This window comes from Acomys russatus, chromosome 7 (assembly GCF_903995435.1).
Source record: "Acomys russatus chromosome 7, mAcoRus1.1, whole genome shotgun sequence".
In the NCBI taxonomy this organism is placed as follows: Eukaryota; Metazoa; Chordata; class Mammalia; order Rodentia; family Muridae; genus Acomys; species Acomys russatus.
In genome coordinates, this window is record NC_067143.1 from 43,073,109 (window position 1) to 43,097,561 (window position 24,453).

At 38.4% G+C, this 24,453-nt stretch overlaps 1 protein-coding gene and 1 pseudogene across 7 annotated transcripts in view; both read left to right on the forward strand.

Annotated features, from left to right (window-relative positions):
- Dlg2 (discs large MAGUK scaffold protein 2) overlaps positions 1-24,453 on the forward strand; it is a 1,899,378-nt gene that overhangs the window by 210,219 nt on the left and 1,664,706 nt on the right. The gene's annotated exons all lie outside the window — the stretch shown is intronic.
- LOC127192345 (calcineurin B homologous protein 1-like) lies at positions 5,801-11,583 on the forward strand (annotated as a pseudogene).

The following is a 24,453-nucleotide window of genomic DNA, read 5'->3' on the forward strand; positions in this document are numbered from 1 at the left end:
TATTTACATATATACAAATGTGTATGTATATCTCTGTGTGTGCATGTTCATTAGAGGTGTGTGTGTGTGTGTGTGTGTGTGTGTGTGTGTGTGTGTGTGTGTGTGTGTATTCAGAGATTAGGAGAAAATATTAGGTATTTTTCCTCTATGGATCTCCATCTTGTTTCTTTAAGACATTGGACATTCAGTGTTTTGGTCAGTTTGCTGGCCAGCCAGCTCCTAGGATTTTCCTGTTTCTGTCCTAATTCTGGGGTACAGGCATACATGCAATGCTTGGCTTTTCTTGTGTAGGTTGTGGGAACTCAGACTCAAGTCCTCATGATTGTATAGTGAGTGCTTTTACCCAGTAAGCCATTTCCATGTACCAACATTTCTTTGATAATAGTATTTAGAACTATGAAATATTTACAGATTACACTTAAAAGGAGCCAAGTACGAGCCAGCATTTGGCAACATCTCAATTCACATTTTCTAAGGTGTTAAAAAGGACTGTCTGGACTCCTCCATATGTCAACAAGTAAATCTAGATAGACTGTAGTTAGACAGAAACTCCAGCTACTGGGACCAGCTTAATGTTCTAAGTATATTTCCATTATTCCTCCTTGGATCAAGCAGTTTATAGAATATAAGCTTCGTGAAAGCATGGCATATGTGGGTTCCTCTATGTCAATTTTTATAGAGTTTTTTTTTTTAACAGATACAGCATAGAAAATACTCAATATGTATTTGTGGGATGAAGATATCATGAGTAGTGATGGCACAGGAGCGACCAGTAGCAGCGACAGAAACCAGGAAAGAAGAAAGCAAACATATTCTTAACAAATATGTTCTGTGTACTAGACATCACTTTTAATATAATTTAATTTAATCATACAATAATTCTGTGAGATAAGCATTATTTCCCATATGAGATGTGAGAAAACTGAATACCATAGAAGAGACTGTCCTGGATCCATACAGTTGTTTGGTAGCAGAACTGGTCTTCAAACCTCTGTGTGTTTGACTCTATGTGTTATCTCTTTTGCTTTCTATAGTACTTACTTGTGACCAAGAAACACACAAAAATAGAGGGACTGGCTTATGAGAGAGGTCAGATATACTAAAGGCTGCACATTTTCTATGACAGGAAAGACACGTCTCTTTCCCTGTCACGTCATAAAAGATACAAATCTAAAGCTTATCAGGGATGCCCTAGATAACCACCGTAGGGGAGCTCAGCTGCAGTTTCCCAGAAGGGCTGTCCTGGCGCTTGTGTTTACAATTTCACTGGAGACAAGTTGTACTCTTTAAATGTCACAGGCAACGGTAAAGAGAGCCAAGGTAGACTTAATCTATAATCACTGCTGTGTAGCAAGCCAAGGCCAACTGACATCACGGGCATTATTAACAAAAAACTTGCCCGTACTCTTTATGTTGCAAGTAGTAGTGTGGCTTCAGGAAAATATTGCTGGGACTTGCATTAATGCTAATTGGAAGTTCATTGGCTTTTAGTTTTAATGTACTCAATTTGTGTATCTGTTTCTCTTTCAGCTGTGTAATAACAACAGCAGAAGTAGTTTATATCAGGCTTTGTATTCTCAGTTGCTGAGTGATTCTGTAATAAAATGCTTTTCCAACAGAGATTACTCTGTATTTTAATTTTTTTTCCTTTCAAAACATATGAACGCATTTGAGAAACTGGTGTATTTGCTTGATCATTACTGTATATTTATCACCAGATTATGGAGTTCTTTAAAACAGAAGGCACAGCATGTCATTGTGTAATGCACAACTTTCCTCCTTAATGCTTCCAAGATCAGGTCATTCAAGGTCATTCAATCAGTAAGCATTGTTTGAGGTTCTGCAACTAGGGCAGTGAATTTGATTTATAAGAGCCCCATGTGAGCTTACATTCTAATTGGGGGGAGATGGATAATATATCAACAAAGACACATGGCAATCAGGTACATGTTGCATAATTACTATGGGGAAGCAAATAATTTCCCTCTTCAGCATTTGAGTGGTATTATGATTATTAAGGTCAGCAACAATACCCCTTTGGACAAATCCATTATGTGATTTGCTGTCCTGATCAGTTGTATACAACAGGTTTTGGTACTTAGTAATAATATTCTTGGACTTTAAGCCACTTTGTGCTGTATGCTATACATTTACCCAGGACAAGGATTTATGCTCTTTGTCAAATCAATTTTTACTTTTTGGTTTTCTTAATAAACAATTTTATTTCCAGTTTCTTTTTTATGGATATTGCACACTTCTTGACTAGAAAAGGGCATGTCTTTTATGTTTTCCTCATATATTGTCCAGTGGATTAACAGCAGTATTTTATTGGTTAATTGGCCTCTGATGCACCATAGTCTTTAAACTACATTCCCTGGAAGTGTAGGATTCCACAAATCTGCCAATGCATGGCCTAATGAAGCAGTTGACATATTCAGAGTGGCTTTGTTTTTAACCTTATTTGGGTTCGATTAAAATTTTATTTGACAAGTAGTCTAATTCAAAACCTTCACAAAGACTGTATTTGAGAACCATGAATAAAATAGTATGGGCATCGTGTTATGAAATTCTGACAAGTTGCCAGTATGCACTTGGATGTTACATCTGGTCAAGGAGAGGCCATTATCTAAGTGTTAATAAAAGCAAATGGAAATTAGCACGTTGTTCAGCTATCCAGTTTTCCAAGATACAAGAACTGTGACCAGGGGGATGCTAAGCCCTCTGTAAGAGTAGGTAACCAGTCAATACCAATGGGAGACAGAATTCAGATTTGTGGCTCTCTTTATAACCCAATGCTACATATGAAAAGACATCCTTTTTGATTTTGGGTGCATAAATCCAGGCAGAAGTAAATAATGTGTCATCCTAAATACCTGTGGCACTTTCTTGAAATGGTCCAGTAGACACATAGTGAACTTTTTACTCAGGACAGTTGGTAAGAAGAATTTCAGAGCCAAACCAGGCTAGAGTCTCTTTGAATGACTAAGGAGATGATTATTGTGTATGTCCTTAGCATCTCTCCGCCTCATTTTTTCATCTGTAAAATGGAGTTTACAGTAGAAGACTGAGCCTATAGGTGGATATGGGGCCCAGGTAGAGTATCACACGCCTGTCATGTAGTGAGAGCTCAATAGTCCAAGCCTGAATTAAGATCATCATTCTAATGCTGTTGTATTATAGCTGCTGTTTTAAAATTAGTACCTAATTATTTTCACATGCCCGTAACATCATTCTCAACTCTAGTTTCTACCTCATGTTGAGTATGTTACTCTTTTTCAGCTTCTGCTAATTGACTCTGCTAAAAAAATACCGACCTGACTCTCTCTAGAGGATACAGTTGGACCATATAGAGACCATGCAGAGTCCATGTAGAGATCATATGTTAGGTGCTAAGCAAACACCATGCAGGGTGGAAATATCTCTGGGTAGGAGACCCTCAGATGGGAACTGTATGCACGGCAGACATTCCGACCTTCCTAAAGCACATGCGAGGCACGCTACCAACTGCAATACTATTAGCAGTAACAGCATGATGATTAAAAGAGTCCAATCTATGTATTTTTGTTTAGGTAGCAGTATTGTTGGAGTGCTTAGATAACAGAACAAAGAGAGCTTCGGAATAAAACAACAAATCAAGATCTGAAAGTTCGTTCACAACCAAAATGAGTCTCTGTGGACTCTCTCCATGTTTCTGGCAAACAGCAGTTACCTAAAGAAGAGCAGAGTATGGCATTGCTTTCAAATCCTATTGGCTTTAACCTTCTGTGAACTATGTTATACAGCTGCATGGAGAGATATTCTTTTTTCTCTTTCGACAGTCTGGCCCTATGTGCTTTCAAGATTATTTTGTGCTGCTGTACCATTATTATATTAATTGCTTTAGGCTAACACTAGAAAATGAAATATCAACACTGAGACGGGTCAATAGTATTTTTTGTTTTCTTTAATGAATTAGTTTTATTCCAGGGAGAGGTAACTGAATTTCTTCTTTTTATTTTTTTTATTTAATTAATTTATTCAGATTACATCCCAATTGTTATCCCATCAATTGTATCCTCCCGTTTCTCCCTCCCTCCTGCTTTCACTCTATTTCTCTGCCCTATGTTTGTTACTGAGGGGGACCTCCTCCTCCACTATATGGTCATAGGCTATCAAGTCTTGTCTTGGTAGCCTGCTTATTTTTTCTCTGAGTGCCTCCAGACCTCCCCACCATGGGGAAGTGGTCAAATATGGAGCACAAGAGTTCACATCCGAGTTAGTCCCCGCTCTCCACTCAGTGGTGGAGAATGTCTTGTCCATTGGATAGATCTGAGAAGGAGTTCAATGTTTACTACAAGTATTGGCCTTGGTTGGTGCAGTGGTAACAGATTTTCTTATATCATTCCTAGTAAACTTCAAAAGCTCCAAGTAAAAAACTAGTGACAGCTGATTTTCTTTTGTGCTCTTCGGGGATACCTTCTGAGGTGCTTGACATCTGCTCACATAGTAACATTTACAGCATTATTATTATGATTTGCACTTCAGAATAAGCTATGACTGTATTAGAAAGCTTCTTGGTTTGCCAAAGAGGAAATTTGAATCCCAATTTAGTTGCTGCTACCTTCATGTTCTTGGTTGGGTCACCCTAGTTAGCCATCTGGTTTCATATGTGTAGGGGTGCAAAGGATGATTCTTAGCATCTTTATCTCTAGTGCTGTCTGACTGTGGCCTCCTCCTCACTAGGCTCCTCTTTGATATTGGTCATTCAAACATGTGTCTGTATCATGCCATGTAACTTTGTGCCTCTGCTTTTTTGCATCATATGTATATATATATATAATATATTATACATAATTTTATTCATTTATGCATCCTTCTTTTTAGTTACCACCTTTTCATGACTTTCCAATATTCATTTCATGAAAAGTAGGAGTAAGTAGGGTCTATAAGTAGAGGAAATAGGTCACTATTTTTGAGAACTATATCATATTCTGGTTCCTTTCAGTGCTCCCAGGATGTGACCTTCTGTGCTTTACCATGCCCTACCCACCTCTGAACATTCTCTTTTCATTCGGAAATGATCTTCTTAGGATAATAGTATTTCTATGATCTCTGTTCATTATGTCATTAATTTTTATCCTGATATTGGCTGACAGTGTCATAACTTACCTAAGCTATCACATATATTTATAATATAACCAGAAAGAAAATTTGACAGCTAGAAAATATAAATTCAATATGAAGTCCTAGGGATGCTATAAAACCCATGTTTCCCTTTCCTACTGGCTGTCTGGCTTTACTCGCACCAAAGACCAATGTGCCTTACTCAGTGTTGCAGTTCAATGGAGAGAATAAAATACATGCTTAAAAAGCACTTGCTGAAGAAATGAATAAAAGAAAAAAAAAAAAAACCAAAAACAAAGGATAAGCCAAAAAGTGTGTAACCACACGAGATATTCTACAGCACAGGTACGTTTTTACCCAGAATTGGATATATGATATAAAATATAAGTATTTTAGTTTTACAAATCCTAAGCATGTATTTCTTCATTGGCAAGGCACTAGAAAGCTACATACCATAACAGGTCTCAGGGTGTGATTATCACTGACTGGAGAAAAGTAAATTGTGGGTGCACACCTAGGCTGTTGATTTGCAGCTGCTGTTACAGCCCAGCACTCTCTTTTCTGACATGCTCACTGGGTGTTTTCTGTGCAGGATGAAATTTGGCAAGTACTGTTTATGAGGAATAAAAATGTACTATGTTGTGGCCCTTCATATTACCAAGCTTGCACGCAGGGAGAGGAAGCATAAAACATTGACATGAGGCCAGAAGAGCCCGAAGATGAACAGAATGCACACGCAGCCGAGCAGGAGAGGGAGGCATGGCTTCTGGGAAAGAGACTTTAGGGAGAAAGATCTTTGAGCTGGAACTGCGGAGTCATGGTCCATGAACTGTTCTAGTTGAAAAGGGAAACAAAATTAACAAATAAAACCTCTATAAACTCAAAGCAAAACAAAGAAAATTTGGCATTTATTGTAGATGCACACACACACAAAAGCAGTTAGTAATAATTAAGAGCAGCCTGGTTCCTATCCCAGCTCTAATAGTTATGGGGCCAATAAACTGGTCAAATTTTATAAACCCTTTGTGAATATCTGCCTTTGTAAAGTTGATACAATTGTAGGATGGCATAGGCTGGTTGAGAAACTGTAAATGAGTCTGTCTAGCCAGAATTTAAAGTGCCTTGGTTAAGTATTGAGAAATGGCACATACTGTTAATACAAAGATGGATTTTTGAATCTTGCCATCCCTGTTTTGTCTACTAATTTGATTGACTCTCTTGAATGTAATCATCATCTGGCTGCCCTTTCTGCTCCATCAGATGCCCTCCACATGAAACACAAGCTCCCATACCTGTGCAAACTTCCCTGCATGGGCAACATGCTCACCCCACTCACCTATGACAAAGTACTCTGTCCCTTCCTTACTCCATGAGTGCCCTGTAATTACTGTTCCAGTTCTGACTGCAGGTTTGGTCTTGTGGTCTCTGTAAGTGTACAGTGGACCACTCCCACTTGCTGATGCCCTCTTCACTTCATTATCTGTTATGGGTTGAGAGAGCTGTTGTCCACTAGGATAGATCTTGTTCTCCTTCCTAGTGGGTGTGGGACTGAGTTTTAAAGGAAAGGAATGGAAAAAAAAAAAAAAAGGAAAGGAGAAAAATAATGAGATGATGGGGAAGGGAAATAGAAAGAGGAACTAATAGGCACATTAAAAAAGATGATTTTTATGTACATATATTTATGTGTGTTTGTGTGAGTGTATGGCTCATCTGTATTGTGTCTGAGAAAGCCAGACGAGAACAATGAATCCCACGGAGCTGGAGTTACAGCTGATTATAAGACACTTGACATTGGTGTTGGGTTCCAGACTCCCGTCCTCTGGAGGAGCAGCAAATGTTCTTTAAAACCTGGGCCATTTCTCTAGCCAACTCATAGGCATTATTCTTGGTAATGTGAAGGAAAGAATTGTTTTGCAAAAGTATTAGTGAAACTATAACCATCTGCGAATTTCTTTTCTGGCAATTGGTAGAATTTGGTTTGAGTACAGGATCTGATGTGGCTTGCCAACTCTATCAGGATTGGTTTATAACACCAGTTCATCTTAAGGAGACCAGTCCTTCCATGGATCCTTGAGGGCTGTAGTGGATGAGACAGCTAGGTATCCTTCATTCAGGCTATGCACCCATAGGCTGGCTTTCCACTCACTTTGGAACAAAGGCATTATAATGTATTTAACCCATATAAAAGTAATCTAATGATAGATTAAACATGGGGCATGGCACATTTTATAATCTGTATTTTTATACTACGCATAACACTTTCTGTTAAAGTCTTCAGATACTTGAGGAGGCTATGGAGTGGGGAAAGAAGTGTTAAACTTAATGGCTCTGGATTTTATTTTTATACAATTACATTTAAGTTATACACTTAAATTAGATTACTTAACATGGTAGGAATAATTTTACTATAATAGGTATAATTGTAACTGTTCTATAATGTAATAGACATGATTATGACTGTTTTGTAATTATATATTACATAATTGTATAATTACTATACATTATACAATTACTACCAAGTGTATTAAACATCACACATTATGAAATTATGTCATTATTGTATAATAACATAGTTATATGTAATGTAAATTGCAACAAAATTATAATAGAATTGTATCACATACTATAGGAGCATATTTTAAACATTGCTAGAATTTGCAATTGATTTTTCAGATAATTGGAATGCTTATGGTTGTTGTAAGCTGTACTTTTTGAGATTAGCCATTAGCCGCAATGTTTTTTTGCTAATTTTTAATGATATGATTACAGACTGCTATCTGAGCCTGTCATTTTTGATCAGCAGAATATGACACTTTTCTCAAGCAGTGGTTGACATCAGGCATTTTAATCTGCCAAAGGAACAGTCTTCAATGCATGGTACAGGACTAAGCTTTTGGAACTTGTAAGTAGAGGCCAAAGCAGCCTTAGTATTCAGAACCATTAAAATAAAAATTAAAAAAAAAAGAACAAAGTGAAACAAAGTGAAAGCCAAAATAATAGTCTTCTTTTGGAAAATTATCATGAGTCCCTGAGTATTAGACTTGAGGAATTGAGTTGGAAATGTATTTTTGCAAGTATAAAACAGGTTCTTATTTTTCTGTATAGTACATGTCTCCAGAGATGACATCTTTGTCTGGACTTAGTAGCATTGGCTTCATCTGACTGTGTTGAGGTGTCAATCACTACATTACCACTGAGCAGAATATTAGGTAAATGTATAGATTATATGGATGATAGTAAACTTTGCCCCGAAGTCTGACTTTGATCTCTTACTTATAGCTATCTTCTTCTGCTTATTTTCTGGTAAAATTATCTATGATTCCTCAGGAAACTATTCCATACCATTTTTCAGTAAGAAATATTTATTGGATACTTTCGTTGTGGACTTTAAGGAAATTCTGAATAGCCAATAATCTACATTTTTTCCTTTTCAAAACATTTAGTTATCTTGAATATGTTTTTTTTTTTTTTAAAAATTCTACTAGCAGTCTGCAGCTACCTCTCCATAGAATCATTTTGCCTCCTTCTGCTAGGAAGATGGTCCTTGGAGTGTAAACCTTCATTCTGGTTAATATTTTGCTGATGGAGAGAGAAATATCTGTAGCTCAGCACAGTTGAGTTGTGGTTGGTTAAAATATCCTAACAGGTGCTGGAAAGCTTTGGAAAGAGCTTCCTAGGTTGATTATCCTTCCATCTGGTGATCTGGAGAATTTCTTTAATTGTTGTTATGTTGTGTTTGCTTGCTTGCTTGTCTGCATTTGAGATAGGGCCTTATACAGCCAAGACCAGCTTTGGATTTGCTTTGTAACTTAAGATGACCTTGAATTCCAGCTCTCCCTGTGTCTGCTTCCCAAGTGTTGTGACTACAGCATATGAAAATGTACCTGGCCATAAGGATTTCCTGAAGTTACATTGTACTAATTCACTTGAAACTAAATGTGTTTTTTGGTTTTTTTTAAAGCATTGATAGTATCCAGTGCACCCTGTTTGTTCTGTGTTTTATTAGAGCATGCTGTAGTCAATTTAATATGCACTCATTGTAGATTATACATTAATCAGACACCACATAGCTAGCCTGGTGAACATTTCAGCTTATTTCTCTCTTTTATGTGCACTGGTGTTTTACCTGCATGTATGTCTTTGTGAAGGTGTCAGATTCACTGGAACTGTAGTTATAGGCAATTGTAAGCATCTATGTGGGTGCTGAGAATTAAACTTGGGTCTTTTGGAAGAGCAGCTGGTGCTCTTAACTGCTGAGACACCCCTCCAGCTCTAAGTTTCTCTATTTCTAACATAATTATAACAACGATTGGAAAGGCTAATTTCATGGAATGATGATTCCAAATTCTGACTGCCCAGTACATAGTGTGTGTGTGTGTGTGTGTGTGTGTGTGTGTGTGTGTGTGTGTGTGTGTGTTAGTCAGGCTTTTGTTGCTATTATAAACTTTCTGGCATTAAAAACCTCGAGGAGAAATTTTTTGTTTAGAATCACGGCATCAGACTGGTCTGATGACTTTGGTCCCAAAGGAAGGCAGGGGGATCACAATGGTACCTGCACACATAATGCTGTGTGGAGCAGGAGGCTGCCCACTCCATGGCACCATAAAGGAGAGAGGGAGAGAGTTACTCATGCTAGTAGGCGTCCTCTTCCTTCTCCTCTTACTCCATCCAGGCCCCAAGCCTCCTGGATGCTGAAGCCCACATTTAGAGCAGGTATCCCTGTCGCTGGTGTTCGCTACTTTGCTACCTTTTCCCCCTCTCTACACCACCTCCTGCTTCACTCCTCTCCCCATCACTAGATAAGAAAAAAAAAAAAAAAAGAAGAAGGATAGAGGGAGGAAAGGAGGGAGAGAGATGGAGGAAGGGAGGGAGAGAGATGGAGGAAGGGAGGGAGGGAGCTATGGGGAGGGGGAGAGAGAGAGAGAGAGAGAGAGAGAGAGAGAGAGAGAGAGAGAGAGAGAGAGAGAGAGAGAGAGAGAGAGAGAGAGAATATCTAATTTCTGGCTTCTTCTTTAACTAAGTACTAATGAACAACCAACCCTGCCTGCCTCATTGGGCCCTAGCATTTATATACCCTCTGAAAAGTTCCCAGAATTCCAAACATCACACAATCACAGAAACTATGTGCAGCTGGCAAAACCATGCTTCTTCTAGAGCATTAGGCAAATCATAGTCAGCTGCTGCGGTCAGTCTGAAGTAGACTCATATTCCCAAACATGGGATTAAAATGAAAGCACATTCTTATAACATTTCTGTGTGTTTTTATCACTCTCTGGAAAAGTCTTTACAGATACCTCCAGAGGCCTGCTTTGCTTATGTTCTACCTGAGTCACACTGAACGTCAATGTTAGTGATCACAGTGGGTATTGACAAATGCTAATTGATTTCTTCTTTCTCAGTGCTTGATAGGAGTATCCAATCACAGATTGGGTAATGTTTGCTTCTTAATTATTTTTTAGGGGAGGGGAACATGAAGGAAAACGGAATTTGAAATGTATCATACAGGATTATAAATACTTATCTTTCCAAAATTTGTAGGGTTAATGCATCAAATCTTTGTGGGATACAAAGCATCTGTAGCATTCCCATACCTTGAGAGAGTGAGGTAAGATTTAAAATTATCTCTTAAGTAGAGAATAAGGCACACCTGATAAATGCTGCTAACTGGAGGCTGATTTGCATCGATAGTATCTGGAGTTTCTTAGTGCCTGCTTTTGAGCAACTCAAGGTATCAACTTTTTCATTAAAGATATTTTAATTAAAAGTGATTTTACCTTCCTGGGCTACAAGAGAAAGAGTGCCCTCTCCCTGCTTGATGCCTGGCCCTTCTGTCCCTCTGTCCCTCTTGCCGCTGTTGCTTCTGGTGCTGCGGCTCCTGGAGTAGCTCCCGCGCCCGCGGTGATAGGGTCTCGGGCCTCCACATTACTTCAGCATGAAGACCTCAAGGAGATTAAGAAGGAGACTAGTTTTTCTACAGTCAGATCACGCTGGTTCACCAGGCCTGGACAAAGGGGAGAACGCGACTCTCCGCTGGGAGATCTTTCAGAGGATCCCAGCAGTTGTCATCTACCCACTGGAGAACTGGATCATCAATGCCTTCTTCTCAGAGGGAAAGGATCAGGTAAACTTCTGAGGATTCATGAGAACTCTGGCTCATTTCTGACACAAAATGATAATGAAACCAGTAAAGATGTGAACGGACTGGAACCACTCAAGAGCCGAAGCCGCAAACTGCACTTTGCTTTTTAGAACATGTGATTTGGATAAAGATGGCCAGACCTCCCGTGATGAGCTGTTAACAGGCGCTGTGCATGATGGTTGGAGTGAAGATCTCTGATGAGCAGCTGGGCAGCATTGCAGACAGGACCATCCAGGAGGCTGATGAAGATGGGGCTAGTCTCATATCTTTTACGGAATTTGGTAAGGTTTTGGAGAAGGTCGATGTAAGAAAAAAAAATGAGCATCTGATTTCTTCACTAAAGGACAGAGATCAAATTATTTTTGCTTTCTAGCATTTAGGAACTGGAACTTCCTTCTGTCCTCCAGCCCCACCCCCATCCTGTCATCCCCTCCCAGAATACTACTGCTCTTGCATGACAACCTGTGGTCTCTCCTGCTCACATGAACTTGCCTTTGGTTCATAAACAGAGTGCTAAAGGACGGTACCCTCTGTCTATTTCTGTCCAGTATCCACCCATCAGGTCTCTATTCATAAGTACACTCCTCCCGTTTTGCTGCCATGCATCCATCCTGTCTGAGAGAATGAGACAGAGACTCATATCAAGAACCTGGCAGCAAGGCTCCCATTGGATGCAGACCATATCCATGCTGCCTTGCCTTCAGCAAGCCTCCATCATGTGCCTGCATCCTTGTGTCCTTCTGTCTTCGCGTCCTTTACTTCCTACTTTTCTATCACCTAACCTTCTATCCATTTGGTCTTTCAGCCTCCCACCTTCGATGGATATTTTCTGCGTTCTAGTTGACTATAGGCTCTGCTGTGAAGCCTATTTCTGATTTGGCAGGATAGTTAGTGGTCTGGTGGTTTACATATTCCTTCCGATTTGTCTCTGGGGCATTGCCTATCCAGGAGCTTTTCAGCAACCAGTCCTGTTCTTGGAAGTGTGTGACTCTCTTGGTTCCCTGTATTGCTGTCTCATCGTAAGGCTTGTGGGCAGAGATGTTCCTGAAAGGTGGCCATGGTGAGACCTGTTGAGCCGTGTCTCCTAGGTGGCTTCCCCACATCTCTCTACTTCTGGATTTTTATTTTTAACATATTTATATGGCTTCTTTGTGAATACAATGTTGACATTCAGAAAACAGTCTTATGTCTGTAAGTTTGCATCTCTTTTGGGATATTGTCACCACCAAAGTGGCTGTTCTGACAATATGGTAGGGGTACTTCTTGTAGTTTTTCTGCACGAGGCTAGGTGCCCTGGAAAGCTGCCCACATGGGTTATGCCTCAGTGTTCTGTGCACTGGAAGATTCTTCACATTTCCAAACAGAAAGACTAGCATTATGAAAGTGCCTGACTCATCTCAGACTAGAAGAATTAGATTGTCCTCAGTGACTTAAGATTTTGCACAAAATCCTGAATGAATTTTATACTTGGAAAATTTTAATGCTGGAAGGCATATAGTCAGTTCATAATCCTGGTCCAGGTATTAGATGTATTGTCTCATGAGCTTTCTATTCACATGAGCGTCCTAGCTCCTTGTGTTGACCACACAGATCCTCTAGAAGCATGGGGCCTGGAACTGGTGGCACCCATGGAGGTGACGTTAGAGGTCTTTAAGTTGACCCAGCTCAACTTCTTTGACAATGTCAGCTTGGTTTAGGCTTCACTGAACCAGGCAGCTTCCGGACTGTGTCTGCATGAATCTGGACTTGGCTGTCTGTCTCTGATATTGCTTGCTTGTGTTGTTGATTTGGAAGGCAAAGATGTGTAAGCAACTCCTTAGGAAAGAAATTTCTATTAAAAACCCAAACAGAAACACTGCAAACAGGGTGAGAAGCAGGGGAGTGGCCAGGATGGCTAAATGGAGTCTACAAGATTGGGGGAATTCTTTCTGAAATACCTGTCAGACTTTGAGATCAAATGATGTACTGTAAGGATTGTGTCAAAGGGAAGAACTGTCTGATACTGATCTGTGTGAGAGCACTTCAGCGCTTTTTGGCTTACATATTCAAAGTGTCTAAGATTACACCCCCTTGCTGTATAGCAAATTGTTTTAACCCACAGTGGTGCCTTATTATCCCATTAAACTTGTATCCCTCAATTCATCAATAAATTCGTTGGTGTAAAGTTAAAAAAACAAACAAACCAAAAAACCCAAAGAGTTGTTTTAGATGTTATATTTTTAAAGTCCTTATTTGAAGCATAGAATGCCTTGTGTTGCTTAATGCACATCTTTATGCATTTCTTTGAGGATTTTCACTTCAATTAGCCAACTAAAATTTTACAAATATTTTTTTTTACTACAAGTATTAATTCTGCTTTATTGCTCTAAGTTTCTTCACTCTTACTGTTTCTAGAAAATATGGCTCCTGGTTAAACATATGCTGTGTCCAGGTATTTAATATTTAATGAGAACACTTGTGTATACATTACCAAATTAATAAAAATTTGGTTGATTGTTATTGAGCATATTCTATGTATTAATTATATGGAATGCTTGTGTCTGTAAAATATGTAGGTGAAGAAATGGAGGCATGGAGAAATTAAATAATGTTGCCAAAGGTGACATATTTAGCAAGAGGCAGAGCCAGAACTGAAAATTAGAATTTATACTTTAACTTCCACATTATTATTTAGGTTGAGCATTCAAAAATGTGAAACTTGAAATTCTCCAAAATGCTGATGTGCTGCCAGTGGCAGATTCTACAAGTGACCTTTTATGCAGATGTACTAACAGTACTGAATATAGTTACCTTCAAACATGAATGAATTTTGCATTTAGATTTAGGTCTTATTCCCAAGATATCTTATTATAGATATGTAGATATTAAAAAATTGAAAAATCCATGAAAACTATTTCAGATATGGTCACAAGTTTTTTTGAATAAAGGATTTTCAACATATATTGTCTTCTTTATACAATGGTAATATTCTGTCTGATTTTAAAAATCATATTCTTATCATAATTTGTTCTTATTGAGTCTTCTTTCTTTTAGGTATTTCTTCCATGTCTAAATTGTACACTTATTCTTACCACATAGTTACATTATTTTTAAAGAATTATTATTGTGATATAATTTAAAGCCTATGGAAAATTATGCCTAGCATTAAGGACTCCTATATATCCATTCTCTCAGCTTCAAGTTTTATATTTGCTGTGATAGCTTAAATGAGAATTATCTCCATAGACTCGTATGTGTGAATGTCGGCCTCCAGTTAGTGCCTTCCTCTTTTCTTTCCATCTCTTCTCTTCTCTTCTCTCTCTCTCTCTCTCCCCCCCGCCCCGTTTCCCCCTTCTTCCCCTTGCCCTTCATCATTCCTGCCCCAATACCTTTAAATTTTTTAAAATTTATTTTTAATTTACATATTCACTTTATATCCCAATCATAGCCCCTTCCTCATCTCCTCCAGGTCCCTCTCTCCCATCTGCTTCCCACTACCCCCTCCCCTTGTCCTCAGAAAAGAGAGGCCCTCCCCCAGCAAATCCACCCCAGCACACCAAGTTGTATCAGGACTGAGCTTATCCTCATCTGCTGAGGCCAGGCAAGGAGCCTTGTAAGGGCGAAGTGATGGAAAGCAGGGAACAGAGTACATGTTAGACAGCACCTGCTCAACATACTAAGGGACCCACATGATGATCAAACTGCGATTTGGTTACATATATGTAGGGGCCCTAGGTCCAGTCCATGCCTGCTCTTTGGTTGGTGCTTCCATCTCTGTAAGCCTCCATGGGTCTAGGTTAGTTGACTCTGGTTTTCTTGCAGTGTTCTTGTCCCCTCCGGGTCCTTTTTGTCCTTCCTCCCTCCCTCCCTCCCTCCCTCTTCCACAGGACCCCGACCTCTGCCTAATGCTTGGCTGTGAGTCTCAGCATCTGATTCAATCAGCTGCTGGGTGGGACCTCGCAGAGAACAGTTAAGTTTTGCTTCTGTCTGTAAACATAGTAAGATATCCTTAATGGTGGCGGGTTGGCTCTCTCTTATGCGGTGCGTCTCAGGTTGGGCCAGGCATTAGTCGGACATTCCTTGAGTCTCTATCTTTATCTCTGCATATCTTGTGGGCAGGGTAAGGTTTGGTTCAAAGGTTTTGTAGGTGGATTGGTGTTCCCCCTCCCTCCACTATAGGTCCTGCCTGACTAGAAGGTGGTCTCGTGTCTCCCTCTGCTAGGAGTCTCAGCTAGAGACAGCCCTATATCCTCCCTGTAGTCTACCCTGTTGCAGGTCTCTAGCTTTTGTCAGTAATGCCCCCACTATTGTTTTCCCTTTTCTTCCAGGCTCTCAACCCTCCCCTCCAGACTCTTCTCACATCTAATTTCCCCCTTTGTTTCCCTCCCCCCACCCTCTCCTATCTAGTTTCTGCTATACTTCCATTTCCACTGCCTATTATATTTCCCCATCTGAGTGAGATTCAAGGAGGACCTCCCTTGGGCCTTTCTTGTTACATAGTTTCTTTGGGTCTGTTATTACAGACCCAATATGGCTAATATGGCTAATATCTGCTTGTAAGTGACACATACCACATGTGTCTTTCTGAGTCTGGGTTACTTTACTCGGTATGATTGTTTTTAGTTCCATCCATTTGGATGCAAATTTCATGATGTCCTTGTTTTTAATGGCTGAGTAGTATTCCATTGTGTAAATGTACCACATTTTCTTTATCCATTTTTTTTGGTTAAGGGACATCTAGGTTGTTTCTAGTTTCTGGCTGTTATGAATAAAGTTGCTATAAACATAGGTGAGCAAATATCCTTGTTTTATCATAGATCATCTTTTGGGTACGTGCCCAGGAGTGGTATAGCTGGGTCTTGAGGTAGAGATGTTCCTAATTTTCCTAGAAAGCACCAGATAGATTTCCAAAGTGGTTGTACAAGTTATCACTCCCACCAGCAATAGAGGAGTGTTCCCCTTTCTCCAGATCCTCACCTGCTGTCAATGGAGTGTTTTTTTTTTTAAATCCACTAATCATTGTTTATTTTCTTTTTTAAACATATACATTTATTTCACTTCACATGAATAAAACAAACGACATACAACAAGAACCATGAGACGATCATGAGTTATGTAAATGTTACATTCATAGTGATATGGCTGTTTGTATTTGTCTTTAATCTTAGCCATTCTGATAGGTATAAGATGGAATTTCAGAATTATTTTGATTTGCCTTTTCCTAATGGTTATTGATGTTGAGCATCTCTTTAAGTGTTTCCAGGCCGTTCAAGATCCCCCTGTTGAGAATTCTCTGTTTAGCTCTGTACCTCATTTTTAATTGGATTATTTTGTTTGTTGGTGATTAATTTCTTGAGTTCTTACATAAATTTTGATATTAGCCTTTTTGTCAGATGTAGAGTTGATTGAAGATCTTTTCCCTATCAGTAGGCTGGCATTTTGTTCTGTTGACAGTATCCTTTGCCCCACAGAAGCTTTTCAGTTTCATGAAATCCCATTTATTAATTGTTGATCTTAGAACCTAAGTAATTGGTGTTCTGTTCAGGAAGTTGTCTCCTGGCCAAGGCTGGTTCCCATTTTCTTTTTCTGGTTTTATGTGTTGAGGACTTTGAACCACTTTGACTTGAATTTGGTGCAGGATGATAAATATGGATCTCTTTGCCCACTTCTACATGCAGACATCCAGTTAGACCAGTACCATTTGTTGAAGATGCTTTTCCTCTTTTCCATTGTATGGTGCTGGCTTCTTTGTCAAATGTCAAGTGTCCATAGGTGGGTATGTTTATTTCTTGGACTTCTATTCAATTTTCTTGATTAACCACTCCATTTCTAAGACAATACCATGCAGTTTTTGTTACTGTTGTTCTGTAGTATGGCTTGAAGTCAGGGATGGAGAAAGAGCCTCCAAGGTTCCTTTATTATAAAGGATTATTGAATTTATTCTGGGGTTTTGTTTTTCCATGTCAAGTTGAGGATTGCTCTTTCAAGGTAGATAAAGAATTGTGTTGGTATTTTGATTGGAATTGCATTGAATATGTAGATTGCTTTTCTTAAGATGACCATTTTTACTATGTTAATCTTACTGATCCATGAGCATGGGAAATCTTTACATCTTCTAGTATCTTCTTGAGTTTCTTTTTTCAGAGACTTAAAGTTCTTGTTATACAGATCTTTCACTTGCTTAGTTACAGTTACATCAAGATACTTTACATTTTTTGTGTAGTTATTATGAGGGTGTTGCTTTCCTAATTTCTTTATCAGCCCATTTGCTGTTTTTATATATGAAAGGTACTGATTTTTTTTGAATTATTCTTTTATCCAGCTACTTTGTTGAAGGTATTTATCAGCTGTAGGTTTTCTCTAGTAGAATTTTGGGGGTCACTTATATATTATCATATCATCTGTGAATAGGGATATTTTGACAATTTCCTATCCAATTTATATCCCTCTGATCTCCTTTAGTTGTTTTATTGGTCTAGATGGAACTTCAAGTACTATATTGAGGTGATGTGGAGAGAGTGGGAAACCTTGTTTTGTTATGATTTTGGTGGAATTGTTTTGAGTTTCTCTCCATTTAATTTGATGTTGGCTATAGGCTTCCTGCATATAACCTTTATTATGTTTGTGTATGGGTCTTATATCCCTGTTATCTCCAATACTTTTATCGTGAATAAGAATTGGATTTTGTCGAAGGCTTTTTCTGTATCCAATCAGGTGATCATATGATGTTTTTCTTTCAGTTTGTTTATATGGTGGATTACATCGATGAATTTTTGTATGTTGAACCATCTCTGCATCCCAGGGATGAAACCTACTTGATCATGTTGGATGATATATTTGATGTGTTCTTGGATTTGGTTTGTGAGTATTTTTGCATTAATGTTCATAGGGAAATTGTTCTAAAATCCTCTTTCTTGGTTGAGTCTATGTGTGGTTTAGGTATCCTGATGACTGTGACTACATAGAATGAGTTTGACAATGTTTCTTCTGTTTCTCTTTTGTGGAATATTTTGAGGAGCATTGGTATTAGCTCTTCTTTGAATGTCTAGTAGAATTCTGCACTAAAAAGCATTTGGCCCTGGGATTTTTTCAGTTGGGAGACTTGGTGACTGCTTCTATTTCCTTAGGAGTTATAGGACTGATTAAACTCTTTACATGAACTTTATTTAACTTTGGTAAGTGATATCTATCAAGAAAATCATCCATTTCTTTTAGATTTTTCCAATTTTGTGGAATCCAGCTTTTTGAAGTAAAATCTAATGATTCTTTGGATTTTCTTAGTGTCTGTTGCTATGTTCCTCTTTTCATTTCTTAGTTTGTTAATTTGGATATTGTGTCTCAGCCTTTTAGTTAGTTTGGCTAGAGGTTTGTCTATTTTGTCAATTTTCTCAAAGAAGTAGCTCTTGGTTTCACTAATTCCTTGTATTTTTCTGTTTTTAAACTATTGGTTTCAGCTCTGAGTTTGATTACTACTGCCATCTACTCCTCTTGGGTGCGTTTGCTTCTTTTTGTTATAGAAATTTTAGGTGTGCTTTTAAATTGCTAGTATTAGAACTCTCCATTTTTTTTTTTTTTAGGAAGGCACTTAGTGGCATGTACTTTCCCCCTAGCACTGCTTTCACTGTGTCTTATAAGGTTGGACATGTCCTTTATTTCTGGAAAGTCTTTAATTTCTTTCTTTCTTTCTTCTCTGACCCAGTGGTCATTGAGTAGAATTGTTCATTAGTTTCCATTAGTTTGTAGGTTTTCTCTTGTTTCTCTTGATGTTGAATTCTAGTTTTAGTCCATAGTGGTCTAATACAATTCCAGGGATTATTTGAATTTTCTTGTATCTGTTGAGGCTTGCTTTGAGACCAAGTATATGGTCAATTTTGAAGATGATACCATAAGTTGCCAAGAAGAATGTATATTCCTTTGTGTTTGGTTGAAATGTTCTATAGATATCTGTTAGGTCCATTTTATTCGTGGCATCTGTTAGTTTAATTATTTATTTGTTAATTTCTATCTCAATGTACTGTTCTTTGATAAGAGTGGGTGGTTGAAGTCTCTCACAATTAATATGTGGGAATCAATGTGTGATTTAAGCTTTACTAATGTTTCTTTTACAAATATGAATACTTTTGCATTTGGGGCATAGATACTCAGGATTGAATATGCAGTGTCTTTACTTATCTTTCTTAATTAATTTTGATTGAAAGTTTATTTTATTAGATATTAGAATGGCTCCTGCTTGCTTCTTGGGTCTATTTGCATGCAAAACCTTTTTCTAGCCTTTTACTCTGAGGTAATGTCTATCTTTGTTGCTGAGTTGTGTTTCTGGTATGCAGGAGAATGGTGGATCCTGTTTACAATCCAGTCTACTAGCCTGTTTATTTTTATTTGGGGATTGAGTCCATTGATGTTGAGAGATATTAATGACCAATGATTGCTAGCACCTGTTATTTTGAGGTTTGTGGTTGTAGTATGTTTGTGTGTTTCTCTTCTTTTGGTTTTGTGCAATAAAGTTATTTATTTCCTGTGTTTTCCTTGGTGTAGTTTACTTCCTTTGGTTGGAAATTTCCTTCTAATATCTTCTGTAGAGATGGGTTTGTGTGTAGATATATATTGTTTAAATTTGGTTTTGTTGTAAAATATCTTGTTTTCTCCATCTATGGTGATTGGAAGTTTTGCCCAATAGTCTGGGCTGACATTTGTGGTCTCTTAGGGTCTACAAGACATCTGACGTGTAGAGACTCTGAAAAGATAGACAGGTGTGATTCTAATAGGTTTGTATTTATATGTTCCTTGGCTTTTTTTCCTTTTAGCTTTTAATATTTTTCTTTGTTCTGTACATTTAGTATTTTGATTATTATGGGGAAGGAAAATTTTCTTTTCTAGGCTAATCTATTTTGTGTTCTGTAGGATTCTTTTATGTTTATAAGCATATCTTTCTTTAAGTTGGAGAATTTTCTTCTGATTTTGTTGAAAATATTTTCTGTGCCTTGGAGCTGGGAATCTATTTCATCTATTCCTATTATTCTTAGGTTTCGTAGTTTTTTTTCTTGGATTTCTTGGATGGTTTATGTCAGGAATTTTTTAGATTTAACATTTTTGACAGATGTATCTATTTCTTCAATTGTATCCTCTACACCTGAGATTCTTTCTACCATCTCTTGTATTCTTTCGATGATGCATACTCTGTAGTTTCTGTTCTTCCCTAAGATTTCCCTCTCCAGAATTTTCTTAGTTTGTGTTGTCTTTATTGTTTCTATTTCCATTTTCAGGTCTTGAAACATTTTATTCACTTCCATCACCAGTTTGTTTATATTTTTCCTGTATTTCTTTAAGTGATTTATTTATTTCATCTTTAAGGGCCTCTATCTGTGTGACTGTATTTTCCTATATTTCTTTAAGTGATTTATTTCTTTCCTCTTTAAAGGCCTCTATCATCTTCAGAAGCACAGATTTAAGGTTGCTTTCTTGTGTTTCAGTTGAGTTAGGCTATGCAGTGGGATAACTGGTTTCTGGAAGTGCCATATTGTCATGTCTTTTGGTGATTGTGTTCTTACACTGGCCTTTGGCCATCTGATTGCCTCTGGTGTTGGCTGGCTGTTCCTGGTGCCTGCTGGATTTCTCAAGTGTTCATGAAGAGCCCTGGGCAGGAGGCTAGATGCTCCTGGAGCAGCCATCCTCAGGATGGTGGGTATGGTTGTGAACTGGCTGCTGCATCTTAGGGATTAGCCTGCCTTTTTTCTCAGGTGAATGTTTCCTAGTTAGATACACAGGCAGGTGATTGGCATGCGGGTGTCTAGCCTGTATGATCCTGAGGATTGTCTGATCTCCTCAGGAACCCAGGATCCCTCCTCTCACTGCAGGGAACTCCGGGAGTCTGCAGTTGGATACTTGCTCTGAGCTGGTCTCTGAGCTCAAGTTGCCCAGATACCATGTGTGCTGGGCACCAGCATCTTGGAGAGAGATCGTGTATGCTCCTGAGGTCTGGCTGGTCTCTTCAAGTAGAGCCCTTTAACGGAGGCTGGAATTATTTTCCAGTATCACAGGAGTTGGATGGCCATAGGCTGGAAGTGTGTGCCTTTGGAACCGGGAGCTTTCCTCAGGATGGTGGATTAGTGGGTGGCCATAGGCTGGAAGAGCTTGTTCCTGGCACCTATGGGCTATCCTCTCATCTGGGGAACACAGATGCTGGTGCTTTGCAGTCCACAGCACAGCCTCTTGCTCGCTCTGCAGTCACTGAAGTCTTGCTACTCAGATACCTAGTGCGCTGGGCTCCACCATCTTAAATCTTCCCCATATTCCTTTTATTCCTCCCTACTTGAGCTTTGTCTGGGAACAAAGGACACCTGGCCATATCAGAAAACTAGAAATTTTTTTGCATTGAAATTTTTGTGTGTTGTGTTTTGGTCCTACATTAAAATATCAACTAGGTTACCTCTTGCCTGAGTCCTTTGCACTCACCCCTGCTTTGCTTCTTGTATATGTCTATAGCATACTCAATTTATACCAACCAGCAACCTTCCTTTCACTCTATTCTTGGTGGTGAAATTCAACTTGTATTTTATTCTCATTTACATTCACCTTTAATTTATTCTTCGTGTCCTTACCTTTAATTGTCATTTTCTGAGAGTAAAGTTACAGTTCTGGAGTTGTCCAGATAAGTTTGGCCTACAGGCATGCTTGTATGGAATTGTCTTGATTTTTTAATCAGTACAGGAAGGCCCAGCTCATGATAGGTGGAGTCATCTCTCGGCAGGTGGTTCTGGGCCGTATAAGAATGTTAGCTAAGCACGGACCTATGGACAAGCCAGCCATCAAGCAGTATGCCTCTGTGGTTTCTGCCCTGAGTGTCTGTCTTTACTTGGCTTAGTGATGGGCTGTGACCTAGAAATGTAAATCAAATAAACCCTCTCCTCTGCTCCCCTCCCCTAACATTCTTATTTTCATAGTTTTTGCCCAGCAACAGAAAGGATACTAGACTACTTCATATTCAACTCCATTTCTCTAGTCTCAGACAATTCCTTTTGAGAAAATTGTCTGGTTCTGAAGCATAAAGTTGTCACTTATTATACTGTTAAAACTTTTATGGAGCACCACATCAGTGCATCTGTGTATGGTAGTCTGGGACTCCATAGAAAACAGACCAATGCAGTGATGGCCTTTTATTTTGCAGGAAAGGAAGTAAGAGATGTATATGCAGCATAAGGAAATTGAATATGAGGATTTCTCTGGTCCGCCACCCCCCCTTGACGTGACAGAAGCAAGTGTCCAGAAAGGGGAATAGAACCTTAAGTTTGCAGTTTGTAACATCATTGGATACAGTAAAAATCAATGGTGTTGCATTGTTTGCTTGAACTCTTAATCAGGTGCATGGTACTGACAACTCCATAGACAACACAGTATGGGGGACAAAGAATAAGGCATTTGTTTCAAAAGTGAGCATATCTTACAAGATTATCATTCTAAGTTTGCAAGGAGAAAATCCTCAGCTCATTTCAATGAATTTTTTTTGGCAGTAAACAGCTATGGTGACTGATAGCTAAATGTGATCAAATGTGCCAAAATAAACCATGGTATCACCCTCTAGAGAGGTTTCTTCTGGTAAAGACAGGTAACTGCAGTTATTCCTGTAATATTATTCTTACTGTATCATTTTTATCCCTGTCTTTAAGGACAAATTGAAAAGTATTTTATTTTCTACACCACCTTTTTTTTGTTTTACTATGATTAAATAATAATTGTGGAACAATTAGTGACCCATATAATAGAGGATTCATGATTTAAGGTCATACTTTCTTTCTGATTCAAGTCAAATGAATCCACCTCCAATTTAAACCACACATATATTCAGTTTGTCAGATGCATTTGCTTATTTAAACAATACCAACTCTCATTGTAAATGTAGAACATAATCACTTCAGAGGATCTGCTTAAATGTGTCTTAATGGGAGCTGTGGGGTGAGTTTGAAGAAGTGTTGAGTCGTACTGTGTCTATTTGGGAGTAGATGAAATTATTATAGTCCATTAGTTATTAAGGATGTTTAAGATTGTCCCATTTCTTATAGATTCTCTTGAACAATCTTTTTGACAGTTAAAGACCTAACTGTCTCAAAATCATCACCGTCGAGGCCAGATCTTATTTGTAAGGGATTCGGGTTAAAACATACAAGAGATTGCTCTGGGACTATTTCAGACATCAAGCGTCAGTGGATTTTGTTTGTTTGTTTGTTGCTGTTTCAGTTATCTGACGGCAGAGAAATGAATGTGGTTCCTTTCAGTTGAGAGTCTAGCATAATGTAAATTGATTGAGTCAGCAATGCCCCCTAAGTAGTTATGATTATTATTTTTCAGTCACTTGATGGGTTTGCTTTTTCTACCCAGACTTCTCTTTACCTATATCTTCACTCAGAAGATGCAATAATTGAGCAAGAGCTGTGTGAAAGGAGAGTACGGGTGTTAGAGTTTGACCCCAGCTGCTATTTCTAAGGTCTAGTGTTGCCAGTACATCAGGGAGCATGAGTATTTCCAGGGGCTTGTTAAAAATACAGATTCAGACTCAAATAACCCCAGGTGACTCATGTGGAATTGCTAGTTTGAAAAAGATTCACATGCTAATTTGACAATAATTTATTGACTCGCTTTTAAAAATATTGTGAGCTTAAAATGGATAGGTCTTACTTCTTTGAGGAATTTACTTTAAATGTCCTTAGAGATTGCAAGCCCCCTTTTTATTTTTTGGTCCAAAACAGAATGTGAAAAATAAAAATAAAATGTCTGAGCTAGTAAGATCCAACAGTCTGGTCATACAAGTGTCATTTAAATACTATGCAAGTTTCCTGATGTCTTGAGTGAGAGGGATTTGACTTTGTTCAATAGTTTATTTTATTTTATTTTTGTTGTTGTTGTTTCACCTCAGAGAGGAAATGCAAATAAACCAATATCAGCAAACACTTAGTTTGTCTTGCTAACTGCAAGTATGATGATGTTTGATATCAGAGAATAAATGGATCTATAGGATAATGTCTTTGTTTTCGAGGGGGTTTGCTTTTTATGTGGAAATGATGTATTTAATTGAAATGTAGAAATGTGAGTAAATGACTACTTCTAATATGATTGAGAATTTTAAAGGAAATATTAAATGCACTGAAGCAACTTGCTGTTAGAATGAGAGGAAAATAGCAGGGTTCTTTTCCTGCCCTCATCCAGGGCTCCCCACAGCAACACGTTTCTTTTCACCATGG